The sequence below is a fragment of the Molossus molossus genome, unplaced genomic scaffold (genome assembly GCF_014108415.1).
Source record: "Molossus molossus isolate mMolMol1 unplaced genomic scaffold, mMolMol1.p scaffold_m16_p_16, whole genome shotgun sequence".
NCBI lineage: Eukaryota > Metazoa > Chordata > Mammalia > Chiroptera > Molossidae > Molossus > Molossus molossus.
Genome location: NW_023425351.1, coordinates 15,866,451 through 15,878,390, shown reverse-complemented (window position 1 = coordinate 15,878,390; position 11,940 = coordinate 15,866,451). Strand labels below are relative to the sequence as shown.

The following is an 11,940-nucleotide window of genomic DNA, read 5'->3' as shown; positions in this document are numbered from 1 at the left end:
AAAAATCAACAACTCTCTCCCACACGAATCAGAATCCAGACCTACTACAATATATTATCTAAAATGCTCAGTATTCAAGAAAATATTATGCAGAGTCACAGTGAGAAACAGGAAAGTGTAGCCCACACTCAAGGAAGAAAGCTGCATAAATGACCTTTGAGTAGACCCAGATGTTGTATTTAGCAGACTAAGATGTCAAAGCAGCTATTTGTTCAAAGAACTAAAAGAAACCATGTTTAAGGAATTAAAAAAAAAAAAAAATAAGGCACTGTCTCAACAAATAGCAAATATCAATAAAAACAGAAATTAAAAAAAAAAGTGGAAATTGTAGAGCTAAAAGATTCAACAGCAAAATTAAGATGGCAAAATGAAGAATCACTGAGTTTATAGATATATCAACCAAATTCATCTAATTTAAAGAACACAGAGAGAAGACAACAAAAATTAACAGACCCTCAGGGATCTGTAGGAGAACATCAAGTTTATCAACATATGATTACTAGGAGTCCCAAAAAGAGAAGAGAAAGAGGCAGAAAAATATTTCAAGAAATAATAACCCAAAATCCCAAATTTGATCATAAATATCCAAGAGTTCAACAAACAATAGAAATAGAGGTGAACTTTCTTAACCCAATGAACAACACACACCTGTAAAAAACCTATAATTAACATTATATTTCATCATGAAAGAGAATGCTTTTCTCTGAAGATCAGGAGTAAGACATGGATGTTTATTGTCACCATGTTATTCAACATTGTGTTGGAGGTTCTAGGACACAAAATAATAAAAAAGAATGAATGAAGAAAGGAGGAAGGCAGGAAGGCAGGAAGGCAGGAAGGCAGGAAGGCAGGAAGGAAGGAAGGAAGGAAGGAGGAAAAAAAGAAAGAAAGAAAAAGGGAGGAAGGGCAGGAGAGGGGAGGAAAGGAAAGGAGAAAGGCGACTGGAAGAAGGGGCATCTAGAATTGAAAGGAAGAAGTAAAACCTTTTATTTTTTTTTAATTTTCAGATGATATCATCTTGTATGTAGAGACTCCTAAGAAATCAACAAAAATTACTAGAACTAATAAATGACTTTAGCAAAATTACAAGATACAAGATCAACACACCAAAATCAGTGTTAAAGCACTAGCAGCGAACAATCCACAAATGCTCCTTACCTGGCAGGGGAGACACCATGATCCCGAAGGTGGTTTTTCCAGGACGAGGCTCACCCATTGCTCTCCAGATGTGCTGACCCCAGCGACTTGGCCAGATGTGGAAACTGGACTGCATACTGTGTGGTAGTGTTTACGCTCTCCCCTAGCTAAGAAAAAAGGAAAAAAAATCAAAATATGAAATTAAGAAAATAATTTATTCACAATAGCAAATATTTAGGGATCAATTGAACAGAAAGAGTAATACTTCTACACTGGAAACTACAAAATATTACTGAGAAAATTTTAAAAATATCTAAATGAGTAAAGCAATATCCCATGTTTATGGATTAGAAGAAAGAGTTAAGATGTCAGTTTTCCTCAAATCGATAGATTCAACAGGTCCCTATCAAAATTCCAGCAGACTTTTTTGTAGAAATTGACAAGACAGTTCTAAAATTTATATAGAAATGCAAAGGAACTAGAATTGCCAAAACAATTTTGAAAAATAAGAACAAAGTTAGAGCATTTACATGGTCAAATTTCAAAACTTGTAATGAAGAATATAGAATTTGCATAAAGGTAAATATGTAAATAAACAGAAATGAATCCAGAGTTCAGAAGTAAATGTCAGTTGATTTTCTATAATTAAATGTTTTTACTTAGTGATAATTATAGGTTCATATATAGTTGTGGTAAATGATACAGAGCGATTCTGTGTATTTTTACTCAGTTTTGCCCAATGACAACATCCTGTAAACTTATACGGAGCATCTGCACGATCCACAGCCTTTCTGTCACCACGGACTCCCTCCCGTTGCCTTCTAGCCACACCCATTTGTCTTCCCTCCCCCTCATTCTTGGCCTCTGGCAATGACTAATCTATTCCCTCCTTCTATAATTTTGTCATTTCAAGAAAGGGGACGCTAGTACACTGCTGGTGGGAATGCAGACTGGTGCAGCCACTATGGAAAACACTATGGTGTTACCTCAAAAAATTAAAATTGACTCAGTGATCCCACTTCTAGGAATATACCCTAAGAAGCCTGAAACACCAATCAGAAAGGATAAATGTATCCCTGTGTTCATAGCAGCACTTTACAATAGCTAAGATCTGGAAACAGCCCAAGTGTCCATCAGTAGATGAATGGATAAAAAAGCAGTGGTACATATACACGATGGAGTACTATGCAGCTGTAAGAAAGAATGATCATTTATCCCTTGAGACGACATGGAGGGACCTGGAAAATATAATCCTAGGCGAAACAAGCCAAGCAGAGAAAGACAAATATCACATGATCTTACTTATTTGTGGAATATAATGAACATACAGTCTGAAGAATAGGGTAGACTCAGAGACGTGGAAGTAGGGTACAACTGACAATCCCCAGAAGAGGGGGTGGGGGAGAAGAGATAAACCACAGAACTTATATGCATGTATGCATAACCAATGGACATGGACAACAAAGCTGGGGACAGGGTAGGGAGGGAGGGGGAAGAGGGTGTCAATGGGGGAAAAGGAGAAACATCTGTAACAAAAATAAATAAATAAATAAACAAACAAATAAATAAATAAATAAGAAAAGAAAATTTTACACACACACAAAAGAATGTTATATACATGAAATAATATATATATGCCATTTTAGAATTTGACATTTTCACTTAGCATAATTCTCTGGAGATTCACTCAAGTTGTTAAGTGTATCAATAGTTCTTCCTTTTTATTGCTGAGTAGTTTTCAATGGAATGAATGCACCAACGATTTGTTTAGTCAATCATCTCTTGAAAACATTTTGGTTGTTTCCATATTCGGCTATTACAAAAAAAGTTTGCTAAGAACAGTTGTGTACAGGTTTTTGAGTGAGTGAACATAAGTTTTCATTTTTCTGGGATAAATGCCCAAGAGTGAAATTGCTGGGTTTATGGCAATTGCATGTTTTGTTTTTTAAGAAACAAGCCAGATATTTTCCAGAGTGGTTGTTCCATTTAACAGCCCCACTGCAGTGTATGGTCCCGCTTCTCTGCATCCTCGCCAATATTTAGTGTTGCCTCCATTTTTTATTGTAGCCATTCTGAAAGGTGTATAGTGATACCTCACTGTGTTTTTTTAGAAAAAAAAATTTCACTACTTTTTGAAAAAAATAATTTTTCTGTATCGATTTTAGAGAGAGAGGAAGGGAGAGGGAGAGAGATAGAGACTTTGATGAGAGAGAACATTGACTGGCCGCCTCCTGCATGCCCCCCACTGGGGATCGGGCCCACAACCTGGGCATGTGCCCTGACCAGGAATTGAACTGCTGACCTCTTGGTGCCTGGGTCAATGCTCAACCACTGAGTCACAGCAGCCAGACTCATTGTGGTTTTAATTTGCACTTCCCTGCTGGCTATACTATTGTAATCTCTTAATTACTACCGCTATGTGCTAAGTCTTAATGATGGATAGCATCATTCCTCCCAATTCATTCTTTTTTTTCTTCAAGATTGTTTTAGCTATTTTGGTGTTGTCAGTTACTTTTTGTGAAATGTGTAAAGGCATTTTAACAACAACAACAACAACCAAGACAATGGAGGATCTGCAACAACTGGATATACATACACGCACACACACAAAAAAATTAACTTAAACTCTTATATCACCTCAGACACAAAATTTAACTTAAAATGCACCCTAGACCTAAATGGAAAACCTAAAACTATAACTTCCAGAAGAAAATAGAAGAGAACATCTTTGTGGCCTTGGTTTAGGCAAAGATATCTTAGCCATCATATCAAGAGCTGAATCCGTACACAAGAAAATGGATGTGTTGAACTTCATCAGAATAAAACCTTTTGTTCTTTAAAAGGTCCCATGAAGAAAATGAAAAGATAAGCCACAGACTGAAATTTTTGCTTAGAGACCTCAAACTCTTTCAAATTATATTTTAATTTTTTCTGCTAATGCTCATCTGAGGGTATTTGTATATCATATATCAGGTAAAGGATTTGTATCCAGATATATAAAGACAAGAATATTCACTCCCATCTCAGTAATAGAATCCAATTTTAAAAAAAGGCAAGAGAGCCCTGGCCAGTTTGGATCAGCGGTTAGAGCGTCGGCCTGCGGTCCGGAGAGACCCGGGTTCGGTTCCCGCTAAGGGCATGTACTTCTGTTGCAGTTTGTCCCCGACCCTGGTTGGTCGTGCGGGTGGCAGCCACTCGATGTGTCCCTTCACATCGATGTTTCTCTCTCTCTCTCCCTTCCTCTCTCTCCCTCCCACGCTATCTGTACAAAAAATGGAAAAATATCCTCTGGTGAGGATAAAAAAAAAAAAAAAAAAAGGCAAGAGATGTGAACAGATACGTTACAGTAGAAGATACGTGAATGGTGGAAAGCACAGGAGAAGATACTCAACATCATTGGTCACTAGGGAATCACACTTCTAAGCCACACTGTGATGCCACCCCACATCCACGTACGAGGATATCATATAAAAGGACTAACAATTCTGACAACAATATCCAAGTGGCAATATAGAACCTTCATATATTGCAGATGGGCATGGGAAATTGTTTAACCATATCAGAAAATAGTTTGGCGTATTTCTCAAAAATCGAACGTAAATTCACCATACAACCCAGCAATTCCCCATCTATGTGTCTACCCAACAGAACCGAAAACTAATGTCCACAGAAAGTCTTGTCCAGATGTTCACAGCTTCATTATTCACAAAAGCCTCACACTAGAGACAATCCAAATGTTCATCAACTGGCGACTAGAGGAACAACATGTGGTATATTTATATTCTGTATATTTATACAGAAAGTACTACTTACCAATCAAAAGGAAAGAACTACTTTTACATGCTGTAACATGGATGGGACTCAAAAACATTATACTGAGTGAAGGAATCTAGACGCAAAAGACTACATACTGTGGATTCCATTTTTATAAATTTCCCAGAGAAGACAATTCTGTATATAGAGAAAGTAGATTACACCTGCTTTTAGGAAAGTTTTACCCTCTTGGGAAAGCCATACTTGGAAAATAACAGGGAGAAAACACCAAAGTCATTTAGTCCTCTATTCCTTACATTTTTCCAAGAATAAGTAGACACTGAATTCTTCTGAGTAATAGAGGTTAGTGAGTTGGAAGAATGCAACCAGATAGATACCAAAAGAATGTTTTCTTCCCTAAAGTGAAGTTTCAAAGCCGGCGGTTCTTATACAGCTAAGCATTTCCTAAAAGTAGCACACAGTCAACTCTGCTGCAATACTGAGGAATTACCACATCTTCATTCCTCTCTGACTTGTGATATGTGTAATGATAAAATGTAGGTGAGTATTTTTGCTTAGAGACCTCAAACTCTTGCAAATAATATTTTTATTTATTTTACTTTTTATTTTTTTCTGTTAATGCTCATCTGAGGATGTTTTTCCATTGATATTTTAGATAGAATGGAAGGGAGGGAGGGAAAGAGAGAGAGGGAGAGATGTCGATGTGGGAGAGACACATCGTTTAGCTGCCTCCTGCACCACCTCGGACCAGGGCCGGGGGTCGAACCTGCAACCCAGATATGTGCCTTTGACCAGGAATCAAAACCGAGACCCTTCAGTCCTAGGGCTGAAGCTCTAACTGCTGAGCGAAACCAGCCAGGGTGCAAACAATATTTTTAGACTTGAATCACAATTATTTACAAAGTAATTACACGTGTATCCATGCTTCAGTTACCTGCACAGTGATCATGTAACTCTGAAGGATATGGGATTATATTCTACCTGTATTAATTCAGAATACACTTGTATGATCATTAGTTTGAGTCATGAAATGGAATCATCAAGAAATGATAATACAGTTCCTGTCTGCTCCAAGCACATTCTGTGTTCTGCTGGTGATAAACTGTATTCTGTTGGCAACAAAACGGTTGCTCCGCAGGACAAATGTGGCATTATTTTCTATTTATAAGCATGAAACCAATCTTTAGGATTGTTTAATGTACACCAGCCTTCAGCATTTCCACAGCCAGCCACGAGTACTCATGCAGTAACCATCTGTGCCCAATCAGTTAGGGGTGACTTTGTCGATGACCTTCGGAAAGGCACTCTGTTCGCTAAGCAAGGCTGGTGGACTCTTGGCCAGAACACAAGTGCCCGAAAACACTCCTGTCACAGTGAAGGCACTTCGTTGATACACAGCGCTCATTTAGAGATTGAGAATATCAGATTATATTCTGCATCCCTGATTCATTTCTTCCCGAGGTGTTTTCGGTGGTCATCTGTGGCGTCATTGGAATAACTCATGGTGCTTCCACAGTTAAATTTTTAGTCTGATTTCTAGTGACACGTCAAGTGACAGACTTTTCCTTTTTTTTTTTTTTCTGAAACTTAACTGATTAGTTTCACAATCTATATATTTTGGGAGGTTCTATTCATAGAAACCCTTTCCAAAGAGGGAAGTAGCACGAAAGGAATAATGAGAGTAAAGTTAAAGCTCCAGGTGGCACAGCTCTGATGTTGGATATTCTTCATTCACAGCTACCAGGCTCCACTTCCGGGGGTGACCTCGGATTGTCACGGGCAAGTCGATACATCTTTCTGAGGCTTAGCTGTGAAATGGGGATGGATTGCTCTTCTTTTCTTTTAGTACAAATAAGGTACTATATGTAGAGTACTTAGCTTAGGGGCTAGTAAATGTGCAATTGTAGTAATGTATTTTATTTCCTCTATTAATATGTTAACTATGTCTGTCTCTAAGTTTTTTTCAGTGGTTGCTCTAGGCTTACAATAGTGTTATTAATATTGTATCCAACGTCACATATATCACCTCACATACAATGTAGTGAGTGTATTACAGTGCATTATACTTTCATTTTACCAACTGTATCCTTCTTGCTATTTTTGTCATACAGTATACTTCCACATTATTGTTATTGTTATTTTAATCAATCAATTATCTTTAAAGAAGTTGAAAGAAAAGAATGTTAATTTATGCTTATGCACATTTCCAGTGTTCTTCATTCTTTGCGAAGATCATAATTTCCTTTGGTAGCAATTTCATTCTTTTGAAAAAATTTTTTTGCTTTATTGATTTTAGAGAAGAAGGGAGAGGGAGAGAGATAGAAACACTGATGAGAGAGAAAATTGATTGGCTGCCTCTTGCATGCTCCCCCCCCCCTTCCCCGAGGATCAGACCCACAACCTGGGCGTGTACCCTGACCAGGAATAGAACCGACAACCTCCTGGTGCATGGCTGGACGCTCAACCATTGAGCCACCCTGGCCGAGCAGCAATTTCAATCTTGCAGGGCAGGTCTGCTGCTACTGAATTCTTTCAGCTCTTTTCTTTCTGAAAGTGTTTTTCCGTTGTCTTCATTTTTGAGGGATGTTTTTACTGGACACTGATTTTTAGATTAGCAGTTTTTAAAGCACTATAAAGATACAACGTTCTGACTTTCATCATTTCTGATGACAGGTCTGTGTGCCTTCTTATTTTTATTTTTCTTAAGAAAACTGTCTTTTTCCTCTGAATACTTTTTGAGAGTTTTTCTTTGTCATTGTGCGCAGTACAACGTGCCTGGGTGTGTTGTTCTTTATCTTTATTCTGCTTAAGGTTCCTTAGCTTCTTAAATCTGCAAATTTATGTTTTTCACCAAATGTAGGCGACTCATTTCTTCAAATGTATGTCTGGCCCATTTTCCCTCTCTCTCTCTCTGCACCTCTCATTACGCTTAGACTGCTGGATTTTGCCCCACAGATCGCTGTCTCTACATTTACTTTTTCCAACGTTTTTTATCTCTGATCTTTGTATTGTAAACATTCTATTGAGCTATCATTAAATTTAAGCACTTATTTTTGCTGTTTACCATCTGCTGTGAAGCTCGTACAGTGAGTTTAAAGGGTATTGAGTTTTGTTTTATTAGCCAGTTAAATTAATGGTGAGCCCTTTTTGTCCTGCTAGTTTCCTTTATTAGAAGAATCTATTTTGTTTTAGTCTTGGGGCATGATCTTACTCAAGGGTGTGGTTGCTTAGTGAGCAAACTCTCCTCTGTCTGGACTGGAGCCCCGTCTCCCAGCTCTCTGTGACCTCTGCTCCCACCATACAGGTCTCAGCCCTGAGGCCCGAGGTCTTGGCTAAGCTGTCCGGTGCCTTGCCTTGCAGAGGGGCCCTACAGGTGCCTAGTACAACCCTCGGCCAAGGACTCAAGGTTGAAGCTGATTTATGGGGTGACCCTCTGTGCTCCTCCAGTTCTACTTCTCTGGAGCCTGCCCTGCAAATCCCTGCTGCCTCGGCCGTCCCGAATGCCGTCTGCTCTTTTCAGTTCATTGAAACTGCCCCTTCCCTGCCTGAAGAGATATGTCCCCAGGCAGAAAATGGAGGCTATTATGGAACTTATTTTGTGTGTTTTCCTCCTCTCAAGGATCATAGTTCTGGGCTGCCTATTTTTCATCGCCTGAAAGCAAATTGCCTCATATATTTTGTCTAGTTTTATCGTTGTGTTTGGTGGGAGGGCAAGTCTCCTAGTTACCTTATCAAGGATGGAAGTGGAAGTTCTATATTTAACTTTCATATTCTGATTCCACATGATCAAGGAGACGCTTTAAATCTCAGAATGATGTATCCTGGCACCTTCTTCCCGGGGCCAAAATAATTCACGAGAATCAGTAGCGACTCCAAGGTGGCATCACCTATTCATTGTGAATGTGCTTGGAATAAAAAAGTAAAAAAATACCTTAAATGCAGTTATCCAAGAAAAAACAGTTGACAAATCTATGAAATATTATGAATATCGATGTCAAATATTAATGATCTTTCTCTGTTTTATTTCTTGACTCCTGTAGATAATTAAGAATGAACTGAATCAATACTAAATATAGTTTTCTGTATTAGGTCTTTTATCCAATGACAGTCTCTCTCTTTTTTATGTTTGATGATAGGATTTTTGGTCAGAAGGCAGTATTAAATGTCTACTCACATAAGAATCATCAAATGAATGCTCTAACACTAATTGTATGGTCCTTTAAGAAGACTTTGTCTCAACCAGAATGAATAAGAATCTTAGGTTACAAATTCCATATTTACAGTAGATTTAAACTTCTAGGCTTAGTAGTGGAATGTATTAGTTTCCTAGAGGTTTCAATAAAGCTTTGTAACCAACTGTTCTGGTTAACTGTGTCATTTTGTGTGTCTAAGAGAGAAAGGATGTTAAAGTTTTAATCTTGAGTTTATTTTTGTACTTTGCCAAATACACTGGGATGAAAGGTTGCATTTCATACAAATTCAGTGCATCAGAGTGTATGGAATTAAACGTGTTTTTATATCACTTGAATTGCAGATTTGCTCAACTTTTACTTTACCGCACTCTGTCTGTTATGAAGCTTTTAAACTGACGCTCCCCTTGGTTCATTTCTTATATTCGCTTTTGGGTCAATTACAACTGTGCCTCACTGCCTGCCTTGTTCTCTGCCAGCAGGACAGACGCTGGACGGAGCCTTTGATCTTAGCAGGGCCTCCCCAGCTTCTGCATTAGAACAACTGTTCTCTCTTCAACGTAGTATTTATGGGATTTTAAGTTATTCTTTCACTTTGGGTGTGAGACCAAAACTTCCTTATGCAATGTAGCAGATGTGGCGACAAGTTCTAATTACCTGTCTTCTGTGATTTCGTCTGTGGCACTTCCTTCAGTTAATCACTCCCAGCTGAGTTATACTGTGGCACTAACATGAACTTGGGTTTTCAGTGCTTTGTGACTGAGGAATAATTTAAACTTGAGTATGTTGAAGTGTGACATACAACTGTATTGGGCAGAGACTACTTATGGTGACAAGCGACCACAGATTCATTCACAATTGCAAATCATTGTTCTTCTGAATGAAATAAGCAGGTGACCACACCAGAGCGCAAGTTGCCTTTGCTTTTGGAGAATGTTCTCTTGGTTGGCTGATAACGTTTTGGAAAGACTGTGTATCAGCCACCTCCACCAGAATCATCATGGGAGCTTGAGCTACAACCTGCCAGATCTCACCAAATCTTTGGGGTTGAGGCATTTTAAAGAAGTATTCAAGGTGATTCCCGTGCACAAAAAGTTTCAGAACCACTTGCATGAGGTGAGGTATTTTACAATTCAAATTGGCAAAATATTTACCAGTTAAATCTATGAGATGATGAGTTAGAATGTTAGATGATTGTGCATTAAACTTCCTGTCTAGAATTTTGCCTGTATACACAAAGTCTTCTGTAGTCTGGACCAACGATGGCTCCGCACAGGGTGGGAAAACTGGCATTTCTTGTTTTGTTTATATTGTCCATTTCAACTCATAGCCACACTGTTTCCCAGCTTCTTTACTGGGAGATGCTAGCAGAGTGACCTCTATGGTTCTGGTCCTTCTTTTTAAGATCATCAGTTTTCTGGACCAATTTATTTTTGTAATTATAGAAAGTGATCATGATGTCTGTTCCGAACTGGGACTGATGATTCCTTCTGGGATCTGTGTAAGCTTCTGCAGACATTCTTGCTCATATTAAAGAGTAAATTAAATTCTCCACGGATGCTCTGATTCTCCGATGTGACTAACCAAGAAACTGCTCTGGATACCTGCCACGCCCCACACTGCTCCCTGGCTTATTTTCTAGACAGTGCAAGGCCAGTGCTCAACGCTCTCCCTGCTTCTGCTCTTGCTCCCACAATAATTTCTTAACACAGCAGCCAGCATGAGCCTTAAAGACATAATTGCAGTCATGTTACTTCCTTGCTCAGCAGCCTCCAACGGCTTCCCGTAACAAATGCTGCGGTGCATTGCCCAGACACCCCTCCCCTGGACTGAAGCACTAATTTCCCCCGGTGCTGTGAGGGTTAACAGCCCTCAGCTGAGTCTCTCTTTACAAATTCTGCTCAAGAAGTTGCCTAAATGAAGGTCACCCTCATGGAAGCCTGCATTCACTGATGGTTGATGCAGGATACAAAGCCTGCGTTGTACTGGCCATTCTTGCTTCCGAGCTCCCAGTAGCAGAGGCTACATCTCAGTTCAGTTTCTCCCTCTGCCAAATCCTTCTTCACTCTTCTGTAGGTATAGATGCCCGAGACCTTTTCCCAGAGCGTCCTGCCCAGGCATTTCCACCTCGACGTCTGTCCCAGGGAACTCATCCTGCGGACTGGGCCTGCTCGTCTCCAACCTCGTGCCCTCGCCCTCCTCTCCAGCCTTCCATTACAGCCACCTTGCTGCTCCTCCCACACACCAAGTTTGCTCCTGCCTCATGGCTTGTGCACTTTGCTTTGCCTAGACTAGAATCCTTCCCCAGAACCCGGCACGATCTGCTTCCCTGTCTCTGTCCAAACATCACTGCCTTAGAAAGGCCTTTTCTGATGATCCTTCAGAAGTTCATGCCCCCCTCACCCTTCCCTCAGTTTCTAGCCCCTTATTAGGCTTTACTTCAGAGCACTTCTCAAGCCAACATTTTATCACATGGGTGTCGTGTTTCTCTTATTTAAATGGAAGGCTTATGTATGGGGTCAGTCCTGTTTACTTCTCAAGAGCAGTGCAGCCACGTAGTAAGTATGCAAATATTTTTGAATGGGTGGATGATTTAGTGAATAAATGCATGAATGACTCCCAACTGAGCCAACCCACTTGTAGAAAAAATAATAGATGTAAGAATGCATTATCTATTTTGCTCTCTTCTTTTTAATCTTCATATCTAACAGATATTTTTACATATCATTATATGTGCATTTGTAAGGTCTGCCATTTATTGGCTGTGTGATGGTTGGTAAGTTATTTAACCTCCGTGCCTCAGTTTTCCTAGCCATAAAATGCAGAGAAGGGGGTTATT

The 11,940-nt window shown here is 39.4% G+C and overlaps 1 pseudogene; it reads left to right on the top strand.

Moving 5' to 3' along the window:
* Positions 1 to 1,150: 1,150 nt before the first annotated feature.
* LOC118631910 lies at positions 1,151 to 1,295 on the top strand (annotated as a pseudogene).
* Positions 1,296 to 11,940: the final 10,645 nt, after the last annotated feature.